Genomic DNA, 27,812 nt, shown 5'->3' with positions numbered 1-27,812 from the left:
ACATTGGTACAATATTATTAACTACAGTACAGATTTTATTCCGAGTTTACAAATTTTTCCATTCTATTCCAGAATGCAATCCAAGATCTCACATTGCATTTAACTATCATGTTTTCTTAGTCTCCTTCAGCCTGTGAGTTTTTCTATATTTCCTTGTTTTTCATGAGTTTGACACTTTTGAGGACCGCTGGTTATGGATTTTAGGGAACAATAGCAGAGAGGTGATAAATCATAGCAGATGCTTCTCTTTGGATCCTATGAGAGTATTTATGATATTAACCTGGATTATCAATGGTGATGCCAACCTTGATCACTTGAGGAAGGTGGTGTCTGCCAGGATTCTCCACTGTAAATTTACTCTTTTCTTCTTTCCATACTTTGTTCCAGAGGTCTGGAAACTTTTTCTGTAAACAGCCAGATAGTAAATATTTTAGGTTTTGTGGGCCATATGGTCTCTGTCACAATGACTTAGCTCTGCCGTATAGCAGGAGAGCAGACATAGACAATACATAAATATGTTCCCCCGTGTGTTCTAATAAAACTAGCTGACCCCTGCTCTTTTCATTAGAGGGGAGTTATTAAGTCAAGCTACAAATTAAGAGGAGAGGAATTAAACTATACCTCCTGGAAAGAGGAATATCAAAGAATTTGTGGACACATTAAAATCATTGCAGTAATTAATTAATGTTTTGGAGGAGATTCTTTGAGGCTGTACAAATATTCCCTTTCTCCTTAAAGTTTCTGTAATTTTAGCATTCAGCAGTGGATCTTGTCTGAAGCAATTATTATTGTGTCCTAACCCTGATTTTCTACTTCTTATTCCTTCTACATTTATTAATGGGAATTCTTCTGTAAGGAAGAGTTTTCTCTTCTTTTCCATTTACTTATTATTCCAATCATTTATTTGTATCCATATGTTGTCTTGGACATTTATTTTATTCCTTGAGAAATAATACAATATTACTTTATTTATTTTATTGCTCACATTATTACAGTGTTTGCCATTGGGAGCTCTTCTAAGTTGGCTCCTGTGTCCCTTTGACGTGTGCATATCCATTTGTGTTTTGAGCACTTCTTTAATTTCTGATACTGTAAGATTTTTTAGGTACATCTTGTCTTTTTTCCTGCCCCAGTGCTACAGTCAGCAATTTTTCCAAGGAGTACTGGTTCCTTTTGTTGGAAAATAGTATTTAAAAACCAATACCTGGAGCTAGATGTGTTCATTGCCACCAGAATTTCAATACCTCTGGGTCCTTTCACTGGATAGAGCTAGGAAACGTTATATGTTTACTAACTCCTGTATAGGCATATATCTTATATATTTCTATATCTATCTATCCATCTATTTATTAAAATAACCATGAATTCATATTAGATATATACAACTTCAATCTGGCATTACTGTTTTATTCTAACATTCCTATTTTTCTTATTTGTAACTTCTTTCTCCTACAGTGAGAAAAATAGCTCTTGTTACCAACAATACATTTACTCATTTGTTCAGTCCTAGTATATACAGGAAGTTGTCTCAGAATTTTTAATGTGTACTCTTGTGAGAAATAATTTACCAACCAGAGTGCAGTGTTTGTGTACAGTTCCTTTTGTCTTCAGACTTACAGTATCAAGTCAAAACATCATTTTTCAAAGTAACTTAGGAAATGTTATTCTCCACCCCTTCCATGAGGTTATGTCATACATTTTAATATAGTTATATTCATCTGTCACAGTCTGCATTCTTTCTAGTGTTCTCCTGACTCCTGATTATTTTTAAAATTTCACTATTTGTGATATACAGTTCTAATAGTTTCATGAATGCATAATTCATGTACCCACCATTCCAGTGCCATATGGAACTGTTCCATCACCTCAAGGAAGCTCTAAGTGGCCTCTTTTCCACAATCTCTAACCCCTGAAAACCACGAATCTGTTTTCTGTTCATACAGTTTTGCACTTTCTGGAATGTCACGTAAATAGAGTCACACCATAGGTAAACATTTTTCATCTGGATTCTTTTACTTAGCAAAACACATTAACATTTATCCATATTTTTGTGTGAATCTAGTTTGTTCCTTTTTATTTCTGAATAGTATTACATCATAGGAACATATTACAACTTGTTTATTCATTAAGTTGTTGAAGGACATCTAGATTGTTGCCAGTTTTTAGTGACTATGAATAATGTTGCTATAAACATTTCTGTACAAATTTTACGTGAACATAAGTTTTTGATTTACTTGGCTGAATACCTAGGAGTGGGATTGCTGGCTTGTGTGAGGAAGTGAGAAACTACTAGCAAGCTTGACATGGCGATGGGAAGTAGAAGAAATATAATAAAGATAAATAGAGAAAAAATTCACTGTAGGCTTCCTGCCCGAAGCAGACCTCGTCTTGGTGAGGAGAGAAAGCACTAAATCAAGATCAGATTTTCAATTACTATATTTTGGGGCCAGGCGTAATTGAACTGAGAATGTTTTTGTGACTCTTCAGGTTGAGTGAGCAGAGAAGGCATGGGACATGCCAAGCTTTTATCCTGGGGGTGAATAAAATTTAAAGGGGCAGAGGGAAACCCAAATGTGCACTTAAAATCATTATAAATCATGCCTTTCAACACGCCACTTGTACTTTTCAAAATCACCCGACAACCAAATCACATGCACTTTTTGGTGACTAAATTACTTTTCAGTCATTGGATATAACAAAATTGAGTCAATTTCTCATTACTTTTCTATTATGAAAACAATAGCAATGATTTCAGGTGAGGCAATGACAAAGTAAACACAATACTAATTCTGAGACAGAGGTTAGGTTAAACTTTGTTTTGAAATCAGTGAAATGATTACTAAATTTTCAGGTCCTGCAGGTAAGAACTCTAAGGGAGAATCAGGATATATACCCCTTTTTACCCATTATCGTGTGGCACACTGGCTTATATGAAAGGGTCTGAAGTATTTACTGAATGAATGAAAAAATGGAAACATTTATACAAGAAGTGCTCAGTAAACACTAACATTATTTATATACATATACAAATTATTTACACTAATATTACCCTAAATTATGCTATTTCCTTATATTATTATATATATTATTATATATTATATTATATATATTATATATTAATTATATATATGTATTATATTACTTGTTTCTGAGAAAACAGTATATAGAGTCTAACAATTTATTCTATTTAAAAAGTAATATGTTAATAATCAATAATGTAACAATTAACAGTGTTTAAGAGTTCAGACTTTGGATAGAGAGAGGTGAATTTTATTTCTGGGTTCACGCCTCTTGGTGAGCCCTGGGGTACATAACTTCTTTGAGCTTCCTTTCCTTGTCTACAGTATAGATATTCTAAAAATAGTGATCTCAGAGGTTATTGAGAGAATTAAAGGAGATCTAGACGCAAAGAAGACCTGGGACATGGCGAGCTCCCATAAATGTTAACTCTTGCAGCTCTTGTCATGTTACTAGTTCAAGCAATAGTGTTCCTATCTGCTTCAGAAGACTATGCAGGTGAGCAAAAGATCACTCCTCCATGGGATTCTCATTTTGGCCACATGGGTCCAGGGACTCTTGTTTGCAATCTGCTTATTTGTTACTTGAATGAGGGCCTATGCGGTTCACCAATCATACAGAGATACACGTGGAGGCTGAACATATTGATTAGCTAGTAATCATAAGTTTTGGCTAGAATGGTCTCTTCGATATGGTAGAAGAGATTATTTTGAAGCAAATGTTTTATTGAGACATTTCCTCAGGCGGATCTTGCTCCCCTGTGAAGAACAATATTGCCCATACATAAATAGCTAAGATAGGCACATTTGTGAGTAGAGAAACTCCCTCTAAAAGACATTTCTTCTGCTAAATTAAGGAAAATGAGGATTACTTGGACCACATAACACATTTTTTAGATAAATTTGTTCTTAAAGTAAAAATATATGTATATTACTTAAAATTTAGAAATAACACAAGAACACGGATTGCATATAATTTGTATTCATTTTTAAAACTTTTAGTTTCAAACATATACAAATGTAGACCAAATAATATAAAGATCCTCCCTTTCTGCTTCCCAATCCCCCACCATGAATTCAACATTAAAATGACTTAAAAAGATCCACTCATGGCTAGTCTTGCTTCATCTGTTACCCTGCATTTACTCTCCCTACTCTTGGTTTATTTTAAAGTGAATCCCAGAATCTCATATCCTATCCGGCTCCATTTTTTCAGTCTCAGGAAAATATGATTTTATAATTTTTACAGACACAAGTGTTATGTTGTGTCATTCACTCCATCGTTGTCAAACAGGGAACACATTAAAAACTACCTTTATATTTTAAAGTAATGCAATATGCTATTTATATCATTCTCTTTTTTTTTAGGAAGATTAGCCCTGAGCTAACATCTGCCACCAATCCTCCTCTTTTTGCTGAGGAAGGCTGGCCCTGAGCTAACATCAGCGTCCATCTTCCTCTGTTTTATGTGGGACACCTGCCACAGCATGGCTTGACAAATGGTGCGTGTGTCTGCACCTGGGATCCGAACCTGTGAACCTGGGCCACCGAAGCAGAAGGTGGGAACTTAACCGCTGCACCATTGAACCAGTAGTATCATTCTTGAGTTATTTTTTTAACCAAAATATTGTAGTTGAAAAGCTTTCAAAAAAGTTTTAAAACCATCTTTTAAAATGAGTATCTAATGGCAATCTAAAGACTTTATTATGACATATTTAGTTTCACATAAAAAAGTGATGCATAAGTGTATTGGAGCTGTTATATTTTTAAAAACCTAAATGTTAATTTTTATTAGACATATAAGGAAATAAATTCAAATATGATTATCTTTTTGTCCTTAAATGGAATACATTAATTTTTTTTCTTGAAAGCACATACCTAAGAGATCAAGTGGCTTGATCTTTCCATTCTCTATGATCATATTTTCTTGATGGCAATCATTTTTGGAAATCACTTTCTCAGCAGTAATTAGATTTCTTTTCGTGACTTTATGAAACGAACATTGGTAATATTAGTTATATTAGGAGATTTCAGAGTTCAGAAATGCATAGAACTTACAGTTAAATGTCTGACCAGGATAAATTATGGCATTTGAGTTTTAGAGTATCATGAATTGTCATAGAAAGAAAATGAATGTTGTCTGAATAGTAGTCATTCCATACAGTTGGGATTTAATGGAATAAATAATTATTTTGAAGGGCATAGAGATTTATTTTGCCTTGATATGATAAATAACAAACACATGCATTATGAAATAGTTCACTTAAAGCACATATTTCAAGAAATATTAAATAATCTTTCCTAAATACTCAATATTGAATGAGATTTTAAAAAGAAAAGCTTCACATTCGAATTAGCATTTATATTCATTTTCCTTATAACCAATTTCTCATTTTTGGGAAAAAATATTTCCATGCATATTTTCAATTCCAAGTTTCTTGTGAAATGTAAAAGACTTATTTTTTTTTTTTAAGATTCCAAATAATGCCTTAGTTCAGAATCATATTCTAACTTTACCCTAAACTCTTGATAGTTCTTTTGTGTGTGTAATTTTGATGATAAATTATTCAGTAAGTAAAGAGTACAGTTTTGATTTTGATAGTAAAGAAAAAAGCAAAATGACTATTTTGAAATTGGCATAAGAGAATACAAGTATTTGCCAACTTAACCACATTATTTTTGAATCAGTTCTTTAAAAGTTTGCATTTGTTGAAAACAGAAAAGAGAGTAAATTTAGATTTCTCTTCAGATTAACTTTTTAAATTAATATTGGGATCACTACACTAAACTATTATGAAATTCCTATTTATTGTTAAAAATAACACTTTTATAAATTAGATCAGCTGGATAAAACCATTTGAGTTAATGAAATACATTTGAAACATCTTCAAATGAGAAGTTTCTTAATTAAAAATTGTTGTTCATTATTGGAATTGAGGGAAGAATTAGAGATTCATTTTGCGATTCTATGTGTTTATTTGGGTAGGTTAAGATAATAAATAAAAGGTTAAAATTTCAGTATCATTTGTGTAAATTTGCCTTATAGATAATTAAAATAAATAATCCTTCTTTGTGTTTGTATTATGTCCAAATGATGGCAGTAACTATTATGGGGTCTAAAGATGAAGAACATAGGGTACTGTCATCAGATATGATATTCCAACTCACTGCTCACTTTCTAGGAACTTGTGTTACACTGAAAATAAAATGTCTAAAACCAACAATCTTTACTATACTGGTTATTTACCAGATTTTCTCCCTAACAAACAGGCAACCTGCTTGCTGGGTTTTAGTTTTCTGGACATGTTTATTCAGTTACTATTTACTATATTGTATGTGGAGGATCTCCACCGTACATTGTCTCTGTCATATGCTGCTTCTCCATTCAGTTTGACATGGGTGGGTCACAGGGGATTAAATTGGGTCAGTGGAATGGTTACATAAAAAGATCAAAGGGGAAAGCATCAGAGGAGGAGGACAGGTGTGTTGCAAGGAATACTGAGTCAAGAAGTCCGTGTCTGTCCTGATATCTCAGGCATGAGTTCAGAGCAAGAAATGTGAGATGAACACAAAAGATTCAGCAGCTGGCTGGACACTGGGACAGAATGGGATTACAGAGAACGCTGAGCAAAGCCAAAGGTGCACAAAAGTGCTGAATGGATGTAGAGGGTCCCAGGCTCATGGTAGGTGCACACCTTCTCACAATATTTCTTCTCCGCTGAGTAGAAAAGAATGCATTTTCTAAGTGGTCAGCTGCTTCTTAAAAAGAGCAAACTCCAAAGGCTGATAATTATTCTAAGCAATTCACCATGAGTCACCCTCTCTCTGCCCCATTTGCTCCTGACTAGCTCTCATCTCCCAGACCACGACTCCAAATTCCAACTTTATAGCCCACTTCTGAGCCTTCTCACTTTGGGATTCACTAGACCTTGTCTCCATCTGCAGAGCTGTATCAGAGCTGCACTGTCCCTGTCTTTGTTCTGTGGTTTTTGCCACTTCCAGTTGCTGTAAAGACTGCCAGCTTCTGTTTCAGCCCAATAGAATCCTGCCTCTAGCCCCAGCACCTTTTACAACCCTCTTCATCCATGGAAAAGTGAGCAGAAGTTGAGGGAGACATAAGACTGACTAAAGAACAATGGGGGAGAAATGGGCTAAGTTTGAATTTTCCCATAAGAGATAGCATTAGTTTTAAAGACATTTAGCTTTTAAAATAGCCTTGGATGAAATGATATATGTGAATTGTGTGTGTGTATATTATCAATACTAATTAAACCTTTAAGATTTGTGCTTTTTACTTCAACAACAACAAAGATCTGCAAAAGCATGTATACTAACAACCCATTCATGAATAATGAAAATATACATGTATCCATTTACAAAGAAGAAGGTAAATTATCTGCATTCCCACTATCCAAAGGTAACCAATACACTCATTTTGGTAAACATTCCTTCAGATACCATTGCTGGTGCACATGTGCATATAGATCAGTGGTTCTCAACCAGGGTGGTGTGTCGTTCCCCTACCCCCCTCCAGCTTTCAACCCAGGAGATATTTGGCAATGTCTGAAGAAATTCTTGGTTGTCATAACTGGGAGATGCTACTGACATCTAGTGGGTAGGGGCCAAGAATGCTTCTAAACATCCTACAATGCACGGGACAGCCCTCTCTCTCACTCCCCAGCAAAGACTTATACACTCAAAAACATCTATAGTGCCAAGGTTTAGAAACTCTGATATAAATAGAAGCATGTATGCATATTATCATTATGCATGAATGGGTTCATAGTATAAATGCTTTTGGAGATCTACTTTTTATTTTTTATTGTGGTAAAAAGTATAAATAATAAAAAGGCACAAAATCTTAAAGTTTCAGTTTCATTAACTGACAATTAGATACATCCATGTAACCACCACCAAAAATAAAATGGAGAATATTTTTATCACTTGAAAAGATCTCTTATGTGTTCCTCTAGTCAATTTCCTCCATACACAGAAATACCATTTCTGACTTTCCATTATCATATTCTTGGAAGTCCTATGAATGTGATCATACAGTGTGCGTGTATTCTTTCAGTAAATGAAAGTATTTCATTAAATGTTTCTGAAATTTATCCACGTTGTTGTATCAATTGGTAGTTTATTCCTTTTTCATCATTTAGTGGTATTGCGTTGTATGGATATAACACAATTTGTTTCTTCTTTTTTTGTTGATAGACATTAAAACAGTGTTGCACAAAGCCTTAGAACAAGCAGAAAGTACAATTCAAAAGAAAACATTAGCAAATATTATAAATTAAGCTAAAATAATATTATAACTGATTATTACAATTAGTAGCAATACTGATCATGATAGATAATAATATCTATATGAAACAAATCAAATTGTGAAAATATCCTAAACATTATAAAAATAAAACAACTTTTTCGAAGTAAAAAAACTTTGCTTCAATAAAATATTTTTGAAGGAAGGTAGTCGGTGGTAGTAAAAAATAAGAAAATTAAGGATTAGTGCGATAGCCTGCTTATCTACATGTATATGTATTACAAAATTTATTTGAAGGGGTTTGAACATCGTTCCTACTGACAGATGATTAAAAGCCAAGTAAAATAAAATAGAGATCCACATGAATTTAAAAATGCCATTAAATCAGCCAGTAAGTTTTGGGAGGGAATTCTGTCTTTATTACTCATTTGAGATGCGTCTGTTGAGCCATCTCTTAAACCAGAATTGTTTCAGTGGTCTGAACAGACACAATGAGCTCAGCCGATTTGCTTGGAAAGTATTTATTCAGAACTAGCCCAACTTAGAAGGGGAGCAGGCTTTCAACTGTCACTTCTGGAGCAAATATTTGATCTAATATAGAGTAAAATGGATTAATAAAAATGCCAAGTACTAGAGTATTCATAATATTAGGACAAAGTACTGGCCATCTGGGTTTGAATTCCAACTTCACCATCTATTAGGTCTGGGAGCTTGGGTGTTTTTTTTTTTTTTTTTTTTTGGGGCGTTTTTACTTTACCTCTCAGTGATTCAATTTCCTCAAGAGTAAAGTAGAAATTTCACCTAGGTTTTGTGAGTTTTAAATGAGAAAATGCTGGTGAAGTATTTAAAGCAATGTCAAACACCTAGAAAACACTAAAAAATATTAGTTATAATTAAAGTACAACAAGTGTCTGATAGAAAAATGATGCTCAGTTTTTAAAAGGAGCTGTGTATGTTTCAAGTTGGGAATAAAATTTAGGTCAGCATCAGTCTGTGTTCACTGAATTATATTTAACTTCTCCAAACCCACAAAATTCTTAAGTGCCAGAGATGAGAGTCAAATCAAGATTGGTCTGGCCCCAACCCTTGCTCCTGAGCAATATGCTGCATGAGAATGGCTTCTCAGCCTTCTGTGCTGTCTGCACACCTCCTCACCACCCCAGGTCTCCTGTCCCCAGCCTGAGCAAAAGACTGAGAAAAGAAACTCCCTATCAACCAGCCTAGAAATTTCAGATGTACAGAAGTAAATGCATTTTAAGTGAAATTTTATAATAACAGCATATAGAAGGCTGATTTTTTTCTCCTCTTCTTTTCCACTAATATTTTCCCTTTCAGCTTTGGCTTACTTCCTTGTATTTGTTGTGTGATATTATCTTAATTTATTTTCTTGTCTGTTCTCCCTTCTAGACTATGAACTCCTTAAGGATCTGCCTCTTGGTCATCTCTGTACCAGGAGTCCCGGCATAATAAATTGAAGATAGTTTTGAATGAAAGAAAATATGTCTGAGATTGATGTGAAGCTTGAACATGAATCAGTTTGAATTACAGCCTTGGGAACAGGAATCTGATCTATCTATCGTCTATCTATCTATCTATCTATCTAATCTCCCTTCATCCATCCATCTGTCTATCCATTTATCTATCTATCTATCTATCTATCTATCTAATCTCCCTTCATCCATCCATCTGTCTATCCATTTATCTATCTATCCATCCATCTATCTATCTATCATCATTTATCTATCCATTTTCTGTCTCTGTTTTCTTGGTTTTGTTGATGCATCAGCTGATCTCCTGACTTGTTCTATGTCAGAGGCTCTTTAAGCATAGAGTCTCTGAGGTTAGATAATAGGGATTTGAGTCCAGGCCTTGACTCTCATTAACTGTGTAAGGAAAATTTACCCAACTTCTCTGTTTCTCAATTTCCTCATCATTAAAACAAGGAAATAATAGAGCCCATATCATGGGTTTATTGTGAAGACTAAATGAGTTAATACATTTTTACCTTTAAGAAGAGTAGGAAGCATTTTTATGTGCTCAATAAATGTTAATTGTTATTGTTTGATGCTTCTTGGAGTCAATCTTCAGCTATCCAGATGGTTCTAGAGTAATTAAATTCATGTTTCTGGTTATATTTTATCAACTTCTTCATTAAAAAGTTTTCTACATAATGTAATAAAATTTTCCTAAAATTTGACATAGAAAATCTTGTGAGTTATTGCCAATTGCTTTTGTTAACACTCCATTGTCTGCTGATATGACATTTAGATCTTTATGAATTCTGTTTTCTCATAGCCCAGAAGAAACCCATTCTTTCTTGACTTTTTATATTGCTACGCAAATTATTATTGCTTCTATCAGAAACTAATAAACATTCTTTTTACCTAGACAACTTAATTGTTAAAATATAAAATGACACCATGGAACCCAACAAAGGGATTGGGGAAAAAAATTACTTCCACCTTGCTAATCAGCAAATACACTTCTCCATCAAAATGTAAAATGTGTCAAATGGCTTCTGGAAGCTCATATTACCTACAAGTTATAAAAATATTTGTTTCAAGTCACATATATATTTTTTCCCCCTGTTAGGCAAAATGGCCTTCTTTCCTCAGCAAGATGGCTACATTAAAGTTCTTTTCCTCTGGAAATTTACATAAACTGTTCAAGAAAAGTTTCAAATTAAAACAATTATGTTTTTACACTTTGACTATCTCACTTTGGCTATAGCCCTTCTTATGGAGGGGAGATTTAAGTATAAAACATTCCTAAAAAGCACAGCTTGTGCTACCCTTTCTTTTCTTTCTTTTTTTTTTTTTTTTGCCTTTCTGAGTCACTGTGTAGCCACCTCTGTCACTGCAGCAAACGGAGAAGAAGGTGTTCAGAGAAGGACAGGATGACAGTTATTTCATGGAAGCTTAAAACATTGTTGTAAATGACAGCAGTTGGATCTGATGCTCCCTCTTCATGCTGGGGACTTGACCAGAGAGGAAAGAGCCCACTGGTTTACTTCTGACAAAGGAAGGAAAGAAAATGTTGTGCAATAAGTGTAAACATTATTATGAAGGAAAAGATTGGCTGGTAATTGTCAAGGAAGGGAGACAGGGACAGGAGAAGGGTGCAGATGGGCCACTTTGTCCTCTGTCATCACCTGTCTTTGCTCAAATCCTTGGAAACCCTGTGATCCCATCTAGATTGCGAGTATGGGTCCATGCAGGTAGCTACTGTGTTTGCCCTTTCTTCTATTCTCATAAACCTGTAAGATCTTTCTGGACTCCCTGTCAGTTCAAGGAGGTCATTCTACCACACCCTTGCCCCACATCAGGCTTCAGGACGCTGTATGGCATTATCTAAAGTCTACGCCTGTTTCATCCTACCCTCAGATGCAGTGGAAATCTTTAGTTTTTTGGGCCCTGCTGAGGAATGGGAAATTCTCTGAGTCTGTCTTAGTCCCATCTGTCAGGATACATCCCACAGGCATTTCTACTCTGCTGTTTTATTGCTGCCCAGGGTTCTAGTCAGCAAAGAGGGCGCATAGAGAAAGGTACCTTCTTCTTTCAAATATCCCAACCCTTTCTGCCTCACCCCCTCTCGTGCTCATATTAGATGGCTGGGTGGGCAAGTGTCCTTTCTCAGGGCCCCTATCATCCACTACCCTTTTACTTGTCCTCAATCTTTCCTCCACTCCAGTCCAGGGAACATTATTACATCCATGGAGTCCAGAGTCTTTCTCCATGTGCTCACATACTTTCTCTCTTCTATGGATTGTTCATACACAGGAGACTTATAGGCTTCTTCCTGAAGATTGAATTTGTACGTTTGAAAGCAAGGAAAATATTTCTTTCTTCCTTTCGCTATGTCTTCCTTTCCCTGAGGCAAAAGCAGCCTAGACAGGGAGGAAAGGACAGGGATAAAAGGAATTTTAGGGGAAAGAAATGCTACCACAAAAATTACATTGGTTAATATTTTTGAAATTTTATACTGTCCATAACACAGAGGATGTATTTGAACATGCCTGCTTCTCTGACAGTAGACTGAGAGGGAAGGAAGAAGAGTGACGTTAGTAAATTGGGACTCACACTGAAAAGCAATAATCAGTAGTTTTTTCTTGCAACACTTCTGAACTTCTTAAAACATTGATTTTCACTTTCCTTTTTTAAATCCTCACACTTCTCTTTTGTCACAGAACAAGAACTGGTTAAAATATTAAAATGAGATGTTACCTATTTTTGAGCTTTTCACACAGAAGTTGTTGTTTCAGCTGAAAGGATAAACTTTTTAACACAGATCTCTCTCTCTCTCTCTATATATATATGTATTTGATTTTTTATTCTTTATTTATTGCAGTAACATTGGCTTATAACGTTATATAAATTTCAGGTGTACATCATTATGTATTTTGATTTCTGTGTAGATTACACCATGTTCACCACCCAAAGACTAACTACAATCCATCACCACACACATGTGCCCTGTCACCCCTTTCATCCTCCTCTGTGACCCCTTCCCCTCTGGTAGCCAACAATCTAATCTCTGTTTCTATTTGTTCGTTTGTCATTGTTTTTATCTTCTACTTATGAGTGAGATCATACAGTATTTGACTTTCTCCCTCTGACTTATTTCACTCAGCATAACGCCCTCAGGGTCTACCCATGTTGTCACAAATGGCCAAATTTCATCATTTCTTATGGCTGAGTATTATTCCATTGTTAACACAGATATATTTAACAAAAATGATTCTTTCGCTCCAAGTTATCAATCATTAACAATATGCACAGAAAGTATAAAGCTTCACTGGATGTTTGAAACTGTCTAAGAATTGCCTCGATAAGGTTAGTTTTTTTAAAAAAAATCTATCATAGACTTAAGAAGGAATCATTTAAGTTACTTCTCCTAAACTTCTGATTTCACTGTGCCTTTGCAGAAACAGGCTGGACCTCCAGCTCCTCTAAATTGGATCTAAGTGTTTTCCCTCATTATTTAACTCAAGATCACATGCATCTTCAGAATCCAGATAGTAAATATGCAGTTCTGCAAATAATAATTCACAGGAGGTACTCAGTGGTGTTGATTTTTTATGACGGGGACTGTTGCACAAATCTCTTGTACACTGAATGTTGAACAGTATTACCATTATTTTGACAAATTTTTCTAAGGTACTTGGCACTAGTTTTGACAAATGGTCATGATGAAGCTGATTCAAATGGATGGCAGGCAGCTGTAGTACACTTCTACCAAATGATTTTTAGGCACGGAATATTCAAAAAGGCTAAGGAAAGTGTTAATCCCCCTTTACAGTGGGAGATCCGTTTGCACTGTGAACTGCAGGAGATTGTTAATGGGCTGGAAATACTGGACACAGGTTAAGTTTGCTCGAGCAAATCAAATGATTACCATTGTCAACTCCCTACATAGTAAAAAAGGTATCTGCAAACCCTGGCCTATATGATTGTGTTTAAAAGTGTAAGTGATTATATAAAAATAAAGATAAACTTTATGTGGGCTTGCTTATCATGTGAAATGAATTAGCCATGTCATAAGGGTTTATCTAGACAAGTTGTGTGTGCATGTTTGTATATCTGTGTATGCATGTGTATGTGTATGTTCGTGCATCTATATGTGTGCGCATGTACATGCATGTGTGCATGTGTGCGTGCAAGTTCACAATGTACAAAAGGGTTTAGTAAATTTTGAGTGATGTTTTAAATAGAGAAGCCAAATAAGAATAAAATAAAATATACAGAGATATCTTCATAAAAGTACATCTCATGTATTATCTTAGTTTTCATAGAAAGTATGTTTACAAAATTTTTGTCTCTCTCCTTTTTCTTTTATCTGCTGAAGTGGCTGTGGCATAAGATAAAGAACATTGAACTCAGCCAGAAAATCTGTGTTCTAGTTCTGCTGCTGTAATTTTACATAATTTATTTAACACAGTGGTTTTAATCTTTTTCCATTATTCCCTTTCTAAAGAGGCTTTTTAGGCATATTTTCTAATCAACTCATTCCCACTGAAATTTTAAATTCATAGATATACTGTATATCTGTTTGTGAACTGTAATACATTCATAATTGAATATTATGTATGTAATATATAAGTTTTTTTGACTTTCTCAAGTGACAATCTCAGCACCCTTGGCAAGGATGTCACTCCCACTGAGAATGAATAATTTAACACTTTATTCAATAATGTAAGAATCACTTATTAAGCATCTGCTCTATATCAGATATTGTAATATGTGTGAAGGATATGAAAAAGAGTAACTCTTACCTAACAGAAATTTAGAGTCAGTAAGGATGATTCCACTCTGCAAAAGCAATTATGATACTGTGAAAACTCCAACAGAAATGTGTACCTTCAGAGGATGGGAGAAATTAATTCTGTGGGTTTGAGGGGATGAATCAAGAGGAAAATAGAGTAAAACTGGGTTTTGAAGCTTGAGGAAGAGTTTGTTGGACAAAGGTGGGTGCAGGGCTTTCCAGGTGTGTGAATCGTGTAAGCATGAGATCACAATCTTTGAATTTTGTTCTCACCTGTAAATAAACTTAAAATAACATCTACATTACAGAGCTATTAAAAGATTAGAGAAATACTACATGTGAAAACCCTTGAAGAGTATAGAACACTGGATGCATTTAAGAAATTATTAATATTACTATTCCTTTGATGATTAAACAATCTATTATTCAAAATACTCATTTAATTGGTTTTCTGTTTATAGCAGGTTTCTGGTAGACTGAAAATTAAATGTAAAACCCTTTCAGTTTCAGCACTTAAAAATTTAAATCTTAATAAATTTGAAAGGAAATGAATAATATACTGACTAAGCAAAATACAGGGATCACAATTTATTTATATATTTATGTATAAATATTTGTTAATTTTCACTGCTGCACAAAAAATTATTCCAAAATATTGCATCTTAAAACAACATTTATTGTCTCATATTTTCTGTGGGTTGGAAACCTGGATGTGGCTAACCGGGCACCTCTCAGGGTCTCTCATGAGGTTGCAGTCAAGATGTAGGATGGAGCTGTGGTCTCCTCCAAAGGCCCCACTAGTGGGATGGGGGTGGGGCAGTGGGATTTGCTTCTAAATTCACTCACTTGGTTGTTGGCAGCGTTTGGTTACTCATAGGCTATTGGACAGTTCCTTGCTTACTCTTAACCAGAGCCATCTTTCATTCCTTGATGTGTAGGTCTCTCCTTTAGGGCAGCTCACGAAATAGCAGGTGACTTCCTTCAGAGTAAGCAAGCAAGAGAGAGAGAACCCAAGATGGAAGTCTCATTCTTTTAGCAATCTAATCTCAGGACAGACATCCCATCATTTTTGTCATATCCTACTCTTTGGGAGAAGGTTGTTAGGTCTGCTCACATTGCACAAGGAAAGGCAGGAATACCATGAAGCAGGAATAATCATTGGAGGCTATTTTTGAGGCTGCCTGCCATATAATGCATTAATTAATTTCTCAATCCAACTGAGATGACTATTGAAAATAAGTAATATTTTTATTGTTTTATAGAATCATTTAGTTCTAAAATATAGTTAACATATGATTATTAAATCCTACTTGAACATATCTGGTAATAACTCACTAGTAATAAAAGCATAATTTCCATTTCTGGGCTGCTGTGATGGTAGAAAAATCTCTTTTTATATAATGTCTCAAAATGACATTAGAAGACTGAGCCTATTAACACATTTTCACGTCAAGCTGATGTGTGAGATCATTGATCAGGATGTGGAAGATATGAGCGACGGGTTAGATTGATTAAGGGGAAAGTGAGTTAAGTCCCCTTGTTTTTGCAAGAAAGTCATTCCTTTATTCCAACATTTACCGAGAATTTAAAAAGCACTGGTCCAGGCACTCAGAATACATAAAAAAAAAATAATAATCTCACCTAAATTCCAAGTGAGGGGAATGGCATGAGAGCAGAAATGTCAGGACCTGGGGTCATATAGCAGACAGATACTGGACAGGAGAGTGTGACTGGAAAGAAATGGGTTGTGGTAAGTATTAAATTGCTAAACTGAAATTCTTAGTATCTCAGTGTCCCTAGAGACACTAAGGCAAGAACAGTACAATAAGTGCAGAGCACTCCCTTATGAAGAGGGGCCAGTGTTAGGGGGTATCAACCACCAGTAATAAAAGCATTAAAAGGAGTCTTTAGTAATAGAATTATTTGCAGAGTTGTTGAAATGCTGTGTGCCCTCCGTATTGCTACCTCTCTTCTCCCCAGACAGTATGGGTAAGAAGAAGGAGAGATTTCCCCTTACCTGAGGCTAAGGGAGAGGAGAGTTGAGGAGTTTGTGTGTCACCTGCATGTGAGGAGCCTAGGGACTGCATTGGAAGGTGTGTCTATATCTGCCAGAAAGAGAAGAGAAAGAGACAGGCTGCACTGCGTTGAAGATGACTTCTACTGATGGTTAAGCGACAGTCTGAGTTTTCTGTGTCCGCACTAAGACAACCTCCAAGAACATTGTCTGGAGTAGTAAGGGGCAAAACCAACTGCCAGAATCCCTGTGGCTGAGGCAGAAGCAGAAAGGAGCCAATAGAGGGCGCACGACTGCTTTACGCGAATTGCATCTGGAGGCCTCCAGTGGGAGAATCTCTGAGCAACTTCCTCAGCATTTGAGAAAGAAGGATTCAGACCTGAGTGGCTGCCAAATTCAGAGGACAATCTCATAAAGTCTGACAGCACCAGTCTCCTAAAATCGTATCCAGTCTCCTCTAATCCTCTCACCACCTGTGCCTGACTCTAGACAGGTCAGAACCTAAGCTGATAAATGAAGGCAGAAGTAGAGTAGAAACATAAACTGGGGAAAGAGAAGATGCTCATGTGTCTCTGCCCCAATAGAATCTTTCAGTCCAGGAGTGACCTCAAGCCTGATAAGGGAAGGAGCTTTCACATTAGATTAAATTAAGATGCTCAGTGATTATTTGTTGGAGGAGTAAGTGAGTGGATGCTCTTTTGAGGGTACGTTGTAGGCATGATAGTTAGTGAATGAGAGGTTGGATGAAGCGCCTCATACCCAGGCAAAGAGAAGTGCTCTCCAGGGGAGGGAGTTATAGGTCAAGACTCCAGCTCCAGGGTCAGGTCAACTTGAATTTGACTCCAGGTCCTCATCTCACCTCCTGCACATTCCTGAACAAATTACTAAATGTCTCGGAGACTAAATTTTTTCGTATGTGAAATGGGAATAATAGTAGATTCACCTCATTAGGCTGGGATGTCGATTAAATGAGAGAATGGCTATGAGGTGCCGGGCATAGAAGAAGGCTCAATGCATATTTCTTGTTGTTGCTGCTGTTGCTAAGTAACTGAAACGTTTGAAATTGTGGTATAATAAAGATTATTAAAAAACAGCAGCTAACATCCAGCATAAGCTGTTTTGGTTGTTAGTGCCCTCAAGTCAATTCCAACTCCTAGCAACCCTGTGGACAGCAGAGTGGAACTCCTCCCAGTCTTTCTACACCATCCTCTCACCTTTGGTGCTGTATCAGACAGTACTCTGCTGCTCTTCATAGGGTTTTCATGGCCAAGTTTTTCAGAAGTCGGTGGCCAGATCCTTCTTCCTGGTCTGTCTTAGTCTGGAAGCTCTGCTGAAACCTCTCCACCATGGGTGACCCTGCTGGTATTTGAAATATGGATGGCATAGTTTTCAGCATCACAGCAACACACAGCTGCCATAGGATGACAACCAACAGATGGGACGTGTGGTTCCCTGACCAGGAAATGAACCTGGACTGTGGCGGTCAGAGCACCGAATCTTACCCACCAGACCACAAGGGTTGGCTAGTGTAGACTGTCTTTTGCCTCAAATATTAGTGAATTGACATTTTTGAATTTAGTCTTTCTGCACTACCTTTTGCTTTCTCTAAAACATTAAAACTTTTGCTAAAAAATGTAAATTGTTTGCTTCCCTGAAAAATATGCCATTTTATTTATTTAAATAAATTCTTTATTTAAATAAAGAAATCTTAGCCAGAAAAATTTCATGTTGCATATTTCGTAAGCCTAAGGCATGTGGAATAAAGAAATCTATAAAATTAAAAATAAATTGGTTCTTACAGGGTAAAATAGCTCTAGCACACAACAGCTACACTTGTGACAGGAGTTGGATGAATCTGTTGAAAAAACATAGACATTTGTCAATAAATCATATAAAATCTTAGCATCTGGGAAATATATACTTATCAATGTTATTTCATGTTCTGAAGATGTTATAACAAAAGCAAACTCAATTAAAAATGATAAAAAAACCCGTTTCCAAAATCCTAATAACACTACTGTTTTATTCTTTATAACACCCTACCTCCTTTGTCCATATTTTTACAAACTTTAAATTATAGTTTTTAGTTGATATTAAATAACAAATATATTTACATTTCAATAGTGTCTTTATCATCATCATTTAAACATTTTTAAAATATTAAAACCATTTAAAAATAATGTGTGGAACTAGAACAAATAGAAAAAAACCTCTTAATTCCACCATTCTAAAACAAGCATTATAACCACTTGATATTTTTTCTTTTCTCAAATCCAGCCCTATCTTTCATGTGTATATGTGTACTTTAAAAACTGTAGTAATTGGAGCCAGCCTAGTGGCACAGTGGTTAATTTTGTGTGCTCTGCTTTGGTGGCCTGGGGTTTATGGGTTTGGATCCTGGGTGTGGACCTATGCACTGCTTATCAAGCCATGTTATGGCAATGTCCCACATACAAAATAGGGCAAGATTGGCACAGATGTTAACTTGGGCCAATCTTCCTTACCAAAAAACAAAAACAAACTATAGTTATTTTCCTTAGAGTAGATGCAATATAGTTTGCTGCCCTTTCTACATGGTTGTCTACAAAGTAATTTATTTCCTGGAAGTGTAGTCGTTTCATTTTATTTTCATTGGCATTTAACTTTTGAGTCCAGAATTTTGACTGTTCCTAATTATGTCAGCAAAATATGACATCATAATTGCTCTCATTTCCATCCATATGACTATTAGTAATAATAAATTTACCCCACAAATTTGTTTCCATCTATGTTGCTTTGTATCAATAATTTTTGCCCATTTATATACAAGGAATCTTTTATATTTTTTGTCAATGTTTGTCAATATTTTATGCAATGAAATATTAGCCTACTGGTAACATTTTAAATATAAATATTTCCTCCATAGTTAACTTTTTGGTTATTATTTCAAGAATCACAATTTTCTAAAATATTTATAATAGATTTTTGAACTAATATATATAATATAATGAATATTTTTAGTCACCTTAAATTACCTCCACCTCCCGCAAATGAAGACTAAATGTTTATCTACAAATGAGTGCTGACAATTTTCTGCAATTCTGCTTAATTTAATTAATAATTTTTATTCTTTTCAAGTGTGCTATTTTAAATCACAGATTTATAAAGATCATTTATGAAATTTCTCCAGGTGACTCTTACATAGGACATAATGGCACCGTACGTAAGTGCTGGGCCAAACAGTTCCTATCTAGGTTTGAAATTCTTATGACATTTCAAGTCCATTTTTAACTTAAAGAGAATGAGAAATTGCAAGGATTTCAAATTCACAGTGTGCCTGAGGCAGAGATGGCACTGAACTCAGCTAGTACTATTATTCATGGTAGACAAAACTAAAAAGTTGAAGTTGTATTCTTTAAATAGTGTGTTAAATGTGTCTTGAGAAAAAGTTCATTTAATGAGGGAACAGTTTTCCAATTTTAGGCTTTCTAAATGACTAGAGTCATTAAAAAAATGCAAATAATCTGAATTAAAATTATTTTTGTCTTCAGGTTTCAGGGAAAGCTTTATATGACTGCTTTATTTTTAGCAAGCAGTTATGGGTATAGATAGTAAAATCCAGTCTGTAAATTTCCACAGTTTCAATTTTAAAAAATACATCAATATTTTAAAACTGTTTTTTTAAAGTGAATTTCTTACATGTGGATTTAAATTAATATAATCAGTCAAGTGGAAAAATTACAGTATTTCATTATTAACCTGAAGTCTTAGAACATTTGGGTCATCAAGAAAATGACATCTTATACGTTATGATGGTTATTTTATGTGTCAACTTGGCTGGGCTAAGGGATAGCCAGATAGCTGGTAAACCGTTATTTCCGGGTGTGTCTGGGAGGATGTTTACAGCAGAGGTTAGCACTTGAATCTGTAGACTGAGTACAGAAGAGCGTCACCCTTACCAACGCAGGTGGGCACCCTCCAATCCATTGAGGGCCTGAATAGAACAAAAAGACGCAGGAAGAAAGAATTTGCTCTTTGCTTGAGCGAAGGCATCCATCTTCTCCTGCTCCGACATCTGTGCTCCTGGTTCTCTGGCCTTCTGACTTAGACTGAGATTTATACCATTGGCCCCCGGCTCTCAGGCCTTTGGGTTTGAACTGGAACCATGCTCTAGCTTTCCTGGTTCTCCAGCGTGCAGGTTGTGGGACTTTTTGGCCTGCATAATCATGTGAGTCAAGTCCTATAATAAATCCCCTCTTATATATCTCTCTCTATATGACCTATTGGTTCTGTTTCTTTGGAGCACTCTGACTAACACACAAGTTCAGGGTTGGCTAAGTGTGTAAAGAACTGTTTATAGGAGTTTGGAACATTCAGTGTCTATTCACTTGAGTTTCTTCATTATTCAACATAAAAGCAGAAGCACAGTGCACTCTAGAAGTGATTAGGTTATTCCTTTCTTATGATGATGAGCTCCCTGTTGCTTCCAGAGCCTGCAGTTCTAGAGTCTTGTATACTCAGCACCATCCTTGTTCAGTACCATTGTGCCCCTGCATTCACGTCTGTTCCTACACACCGTCCTCTGTACAGCTGAGCTCTGCAATGCTCAGCCTACAAATATACGATTCAGTTTTCAAGTCTACTCCTAATCCTTGTCTAATTTGTTTGGCTCAGTGCACTATTTATCAGTGAGTTCTCGGGGCACTGTGACCATTAAACCCTCCCATAGGCTTCTTACTGGTATCACTTTCCCTTCTCAAGAAGCCTAGTTTAATTGAACACAGCTGGCCCAAAGGTACAAGACCTTGAATCCCATCAGCAGTCTTTCTTTACCATGTAATCCACATGTGGTATGATTTAAGCCACTTCACAAGTTTTGTCTATTTAAGTACATTATCCTTCAGAGATTTGATTTTCTTCTAAGAGGGAAGTTGCTCTTTTGCTCCTCAATTACATGTGTAGATAAGATGTGGTTTATCTTCCTGGGGTAGCATGACATCTCTTTTGGAGAGACGACTTCCACAATTGGTTCACTGTGTACCTGGAGCTGTGAAATATTATAGCATCTCACATGAAAAGAAATATGATGTAGGAGGAGAAGCCTTCGAAGTTACCGCTGGTACTTAGGTCTTTAAAAAGGAGGGGATATTTTCATTGCAATATCGAAATATTATTTATTAATTTCCACATTTATCAAACTTTATTGAGTTTGTATCAAGCAATGCACCAGACAGTGGAAATACAAAAATGACAGTTGGATACCCATCTTAAGGAAACTCAAAATCTATTGATCTCATTAATGGCCATTCCTTCAACATTTATCTTATTTGTAAAAATAACCAGAGGTTAAATTAATCAAGATGCATTACACCATTTTATGCTGTGACATATTTCACTAATGAATTAAAAAATGGCTATCAACTGGACTCATTTCATTCATTCATTTACGTATTTATTTAACAGATATTTTTTGAATACCTACTAGGTGCTAGGGGGACAGACAGACAAAAAATTAATAAATATATAATATGTGCATAGAAGACGTGGCAACCCTGAGTGTGTACCACTCAGATCTCTGTTCAAGAGAAAATCTGCTGTGTTAAGTGCAATCAGCCTACAGCTTCCAGAAACAGTGCCCTTAGAATCTGCCTCAGCCCTGGAGCCACAGATGGACAGCTCCAGCCAACGACTGGGCCGTCCTGGAGAGCAGGGCACATTCATTTCTGCCCATCACAGTGCTCCTGTAACAGGCCATCTTTGCTTGGGAGTTCCCTGTTGGGCTGGTTGAAAACTGCTCAGAGTTACGCTTAAGTCTAAAGTCCTCACTCAGTCCTCTCTCTTTCCCCCTCCCCCACACCTGTCAGATCTGCACTGCATTCTACCTACTCTTGCACCCTGTCTCCTTTATCCTTCACAGGCAATACCCCCAATCAATTTCTTCTACTTCTAACTCTGTCTTGGTGTCTGCCGCCAGAAAGACTTCAACTGACACAGATGGGGATAAATATAATAATAATAATAATAATTAATAATAATAATAATAAAAAGGGCAGCATTGGTGGTGGGGTTGGGTTTGCAATGTGGGAAATGGAGGTTAGCAATTTTAAAGCTTGATAAGAGAGGTGTCTCTGAGAAGCTGAATTTTGAATAAATCTTTAAAGAAAATAGGAGTGATCTATGTGGATAGCAAGGCAGAGGGAAGTGCCAGTGAAAAGTCCCTTAGATGAGAATGAATTGTGTCAGTCTTCTTTCACAAAGAGATGTAATACTACCCTGAGAAGGCGTGTGAGGCCCATATGCAGTTACAGTGTGATGGAAGGAAATGGCACGCTCTTCACTTATCATTGAAAAAAGTTTGATGGCAGATGCATGATTTCATGAGTCTCTGCATGATTTAGAAGCCATATTTCTCAAGCCCTCAAGTCAGGGACGACGTTCCTGTCTCCAATGCAACACTTTAATGAACTCATGATTGCAGAGAAGGAATAAGCCAGTGAAAATAGCTTTCCATATATTTTTATATAATGAACAATTGTCCTGGGAGGGGTCAAAGCTGGTATAAAATTCTCTGTTGTTTTCTAGACAACTTCTAAGGATAAAGGTGAAAAATATGATGTAATAGTTATACAAAATTAGAATGTAATGCATTGTTAAAACAATATACATATACATGGTATATTTATTCTAGATTTTTGTTGATCTTTGATTGAAATTATTGTACATTTCTTTAGGAGTAACGTTTTGAAGTTTTCCTATTTCATCTCATTATTAAAACAATAAAAAATGCAGAACCAAATCACTAGATTACTTTGTGGCTCAGGATGAATATACTCCGTTGCAAATTATTCTCAAATCTCTGGAAAATTGGTTAAAATGCCCTTTTGAGAAAGAGCTAAGAAATAAAAGTGTCATGTTTTCCTCTAGTTTGAAATAGAAAACCAAATGATGTGGGGTAAATACACAGGGAGGAAATAGAAAGCATGACAAGATAAATGATATTAAATAATTCCCAAAGGTTAGATTTGCCGTCTGTCTATGTAGTGGTGGAAAAAGACTGGACTGGGAGGAATAAGTCAGCGAATGAAAAGTGCTAACAGTCTGAAGACCAACATATATGCAAGAGGCAGAGTGGATGGTAAGCATATTTGAGATGAGGTGGGTGTGTAATGAAGAGTCGGTTAATATATCATAAGCACTGCAAATGCTAAAATGGAATCCACGACTAAGGTTTAAGGAAGAAGCCTAATAAATCTTAAAGCTCAAAGTACTTACAGATGAACTGGAGTGCACATATCCTTAGCAAACTTTTTAATTCTGAAACTTTCTTCCTGAAGGAGGAGCTTGTCAAAACAGGTTCCAGAGGTCAAATGATGTATTTTCTTCCCCCATAAGGAGCAATGCTCTCTGGTTTGATGAGAAAATATTAATTTTTCCCTCTGGGTGTTCAGACTCAGTCACTGCATTGCTCTTTAACACACTGTTTCCCAGGGACTGTAGCAATAAAACATGGCAAAAAAATGGATTTGTATCACACAGAGGCATTGCCAAACTCCCAAAGCTTCGCTTGCCTCTGTTAACAGAGAAAGGCAGAAGAACAGATGCCAGACACAATCAAACAGTTCTCAAGGCAGAAAAAAATAAACACTGAAGGAAAACTGTATCTTGCCAGAACAGATGATGCAGAAATTAAAACATCTGATGATAAAAGACTATATACAGATGGCATTTATTGCTGACTTCCCTAAGAAAAGAAAAATTATGGACAGAAAAGCTACAGTGCCCAGAAGTAACTTAATTCCCTATGAAACTTTGGGATATATAGAAGATAGGGAAACTAAGCATTTTTTTTTTTTTATTTAGAAAGGAATATGGGCATAATGGTAGATGTTATCTGATTAAATATCAAAAATAATATTGCACATATTTACTAATTATTGCTATCAGATTAGGGCAATAATGAAAACATTAATGACTAGTTTTTTAACCTGTGGAAAAACAATCATTAATATTATGATTATAACTGCTTTTCACTAAAAATTTCTTCTCCTGGCATTCCTTGAAGTTAGATGTGGCCCTGTGACTCACTTTGATCATTGAAATGGGTTGGAAGTGATGGGTGCTACTTGCACGTGGGATATTTAATGTCCAGTGCCTGATTCATCATGTTCCTTTATTCAGTCTTGGCAATTATGGGACCCGTAGATGCACGTGGCATTCTAAATAAGAATGATGTGCCACAGAGCAAGGTACAGCAAAACCATTATGGTTCTAAGTCACTGAATTTGGGGTTGTTTATTGCCAAGCATAACCTGGATTCTATTAATGGTTATAAATATTTAGCAAAATCAGGGTACTCGTAGGATAACAACTGATTTCTCTATTCAATGGCTTTACAACATAGTTAGCAATTGTGTAGAATTCTATACAAACAGCTTTGGCTAGTAAATAAGTAGAATTAGCATATCTTGTGCAAAAGAACTTGTCATCTAATAAATATTGAAGAATGTAATACGTTTTTCCAGGAACATTAGCATGTAGACATAATCCTCGTCTTAGAATCAAAGAATAATCTGGGAGCCTATGCATCACATGCACTAACTGAGACTCAAAGAGTAATTGTACTAAGGAGGATTAGGTTGGAAAACTTAAGTAGAGGCTGAATTTAGAGCTGTAAGTCAGTCTTGGGCCTGTACTATAAGAAATGCTGGAGTTTGAACCCGGAAAATTAATCCAAAGATAGGAGAAAAATCAAAGTAGGGAGGGGAGGGACAAGGAGAACAGGCGTAATACATCACATTTTCTTTTCTTTTCTTTTTTTGTTGGTGAGAAAGGTTGGCCCTGAGCTAACGTCTGTGCCAATCTTTCTCTATTTTGAATGTGGGCTGCTGCCACAGTGTAGCCTGATAGAGCGGTGTGTAGGTTCCCCCTCAGGAGCTGAACCTGACAACCCTGGGCCGCTGAAGCAGAGCATGTGAACTTAACCACAATGCTCCCAGGTTGGCCCCTGTTACATTTTCCAACATTAACAAAAGGCAAGAAACTGCAGATCCAAGAAGCCCAGCTAGCCCTAAGCATTATAAATATCAAAACAAAATAAAACAACAAAAATGAAAACTTCTAACACTCAGACTCATCATCATCAAACTGCTAATGACTAAAGATAAAAAGGAAATCTTGAAGACAGCCTATGGTGGGACGGATGAAGCATTACACAGAGAGCAATAAAAGGAAGAAATGCATTGGACTTCTTGTCAAAGACTGTATAAGACAGAAGACAATTGAATGGGCATTAAATACTTAAAATGCTGATACAAACAATAATAACTGTCAATCATATTTATATATCTAGTGAAAATAACTTTCAAAATTGGAGGCATAATAAATACTTTTCCAAACCAACAAAGACTAAGAAAATTCATTCCCAGAGACCTGCAGTACAGTATACAGTAAAAGAAATTCTCTTGGCAGAAAGAGAACGAAATCTGATGGAAATTTAAAATTATACAAAAAAATGAAGAGCAGTCAAACAGTAAATATGGAAGACTTTTTTTTTACTGTTAAACTCTTTAAAAGATAATTGAATTTTAAATACAAATTAGTAACAAAAATAGTTCAAAGGATGAGAGAGAGGAAGTGGAAGTATACATGAATGATGTAAAAATATTTGATGGTAAAATACGCTAAGTTAAAAATATTTCTCTTAAACCCTAGAGCAATCACTGAAATTTTAAAAAATTAGTATGACTAATGACCAAAGTATAAATAAAAGAGAAAAATAAATAGTAACTTATACAAAAGAAGGTGGGAAAGAGGAATAAGGGTATAAATAACAGATGGAGGAAATGGAAAACAAAAAGCAAGATGACAGACTTAAATCCAACTATATCAATAATTACATTAAATGTAAAAGGCAAGTCTAACAGTTTAGATAAAACAACAAAATACCACCTACAAAAAACTACAGTCAATAATCCTCATGAACATAGATAAAAATTCTTTAAGAAATGTAAACAAATTGTATCCGTCGTATAAATAAATAAAACCCCAAATGGGGTTTCTCTCAGGAGTGCAAGGTAGTTTCAACATTCACAAATCAATGGCTATAATTTACTCTATCAACAGACTTAAAAGTATTTTACAAAACTCAACATCCATTCAGGATAAAAACTCTCCATTCATGATAAAAACTCTCAGCGAACCTGGAGTGGAAGGAAACTCCCTCATCTTGATAAAGGGCCTACGTAGTTCTGTATGATATGAGCTCTGTCACCTTTCTGACTCTGTCTATCCTCTTTCATTTGCCGTTTCTTAGTAGCCACACTGAGTTTCTTGCTGTTCCTCAAAATGCCAGCATGTTCCCACCTCATGGAGCTTCCATTAGCTGTTTCCTTGCTGGTATGCTTTTCTATCAACAGCTACACGGCTCATGCCATCTCTTGCTTCATTTTCTTGTCTAAATGTCATATTCTTGGTGAGCATTACCACAGCCATTCCTTTTAAAAATTCCAACCACTTCCTGGCTTTGAACTTATTATTTCTTTTATTAAGACTTTAATTTTTAAAGCTGTTTAAGCTTCACAGAAAAATTAAGGGGAAAGTATAGAGAAATTCCACATACCTCCTACCCATACACATGCATAGCCTCCCTCATTTTCAATATCTTCCGCCAGAGTAGTACTTTTGTTACGACCAATGAACCTACATTGACACATTGTTGTCACCCAGAGTCCACAGTTTACATTAGAACATTACAGTTTGCTTTCAGTGTTGTATATTCTACAGGTTTGGACAAATGTGTAATGACATGTATCTATCATTATGGTGTCATCCAGAATATTTTCATTGCCCTAAAAATCCTCTGTGTTTTGCCTATTCATCAAACCTTTCCCCGCCACTAACCCCTGAGATTTTTACTGTCTCCATAGTTTTGCTTTTTCCAGGATGTCATATCGTTGGAATCATGAAGTATGTAGCCTTTACAGATTAACTTCTTTTACTTAGGAATATGTTTTTAAGGTTTCTCCATATCTTTTCACAGCCTGATAGCTCTTTTTTTTTTTTTTAGTGTTGAGTAATCTTCCATTACCTGGAGGTAACACAGTTTATTTATCCATTCACCTAATGAAGGACATCTTGGTTGCTTCCAAGTTTTGGTAATTTGTGAATAAAGCTGCTATAAATATCTGTGTGCAGCTTTTTGGGTGGACATAGTTTTCAAGTCCTTTGATTACACACCAAGGAATGTGATTGCTGGATCCTATGGTAAGAGTATCTTCAG

At 35.8% G+C, this 27,812-nt stretch overlaps 1 long non-coding RNA gene across 3 annotated transcripts; it reads right to left on the bottom strand.

The window, feature by feature from the left end:
* On the bottom strand, nt 1-24,200 carry LOC139079899 (uncharacterized). 3 transcript variants are annotated; one of them, XR_011533920.1, is made up of 4 exons: nt 23,807-24,200; nt 18,355-18,410; nt 17,770-17,914; nt 1-404 (listed from the first exon to the last, which is right to left on the bottom strand). It is a non-coding gene; the product is annotated as an uncharacterized lncRNA (long non-coding RNA). The 3 variants fall into 3 exon arrangements; XR_011533921.1 differs by lacking the exon at nt 1-404 and adding an exon at nt 15,128-15,520; XR_011533919.1 differs by lacking the exon at nt 1-404 and adding an exon at nt 15,624-16,271.
* Nucleotides 24,201-27,812: the final 3,612 nt, after the last annotated feature.

The sequence above is a fragment of the Equus przewalskii genome, chromosome 27 (assembly GCF_037783145.1).
Source record: "Equus przewalskii isolate Varuska chromosome 27, EquPr2, whole genome shotgun sequence".
Classification (NCBI taxonomy): domain Eukaryota; kingdom Metazoa; phylum Chordata; class Mammalia; order Perissodactyla; family Equidae; genus Equus; species Equus przewalskii.
Note: the sequence above shows the minus strand (reverse complement) of the source record. Positions and strands in the feature narration are given on the sequence as shown.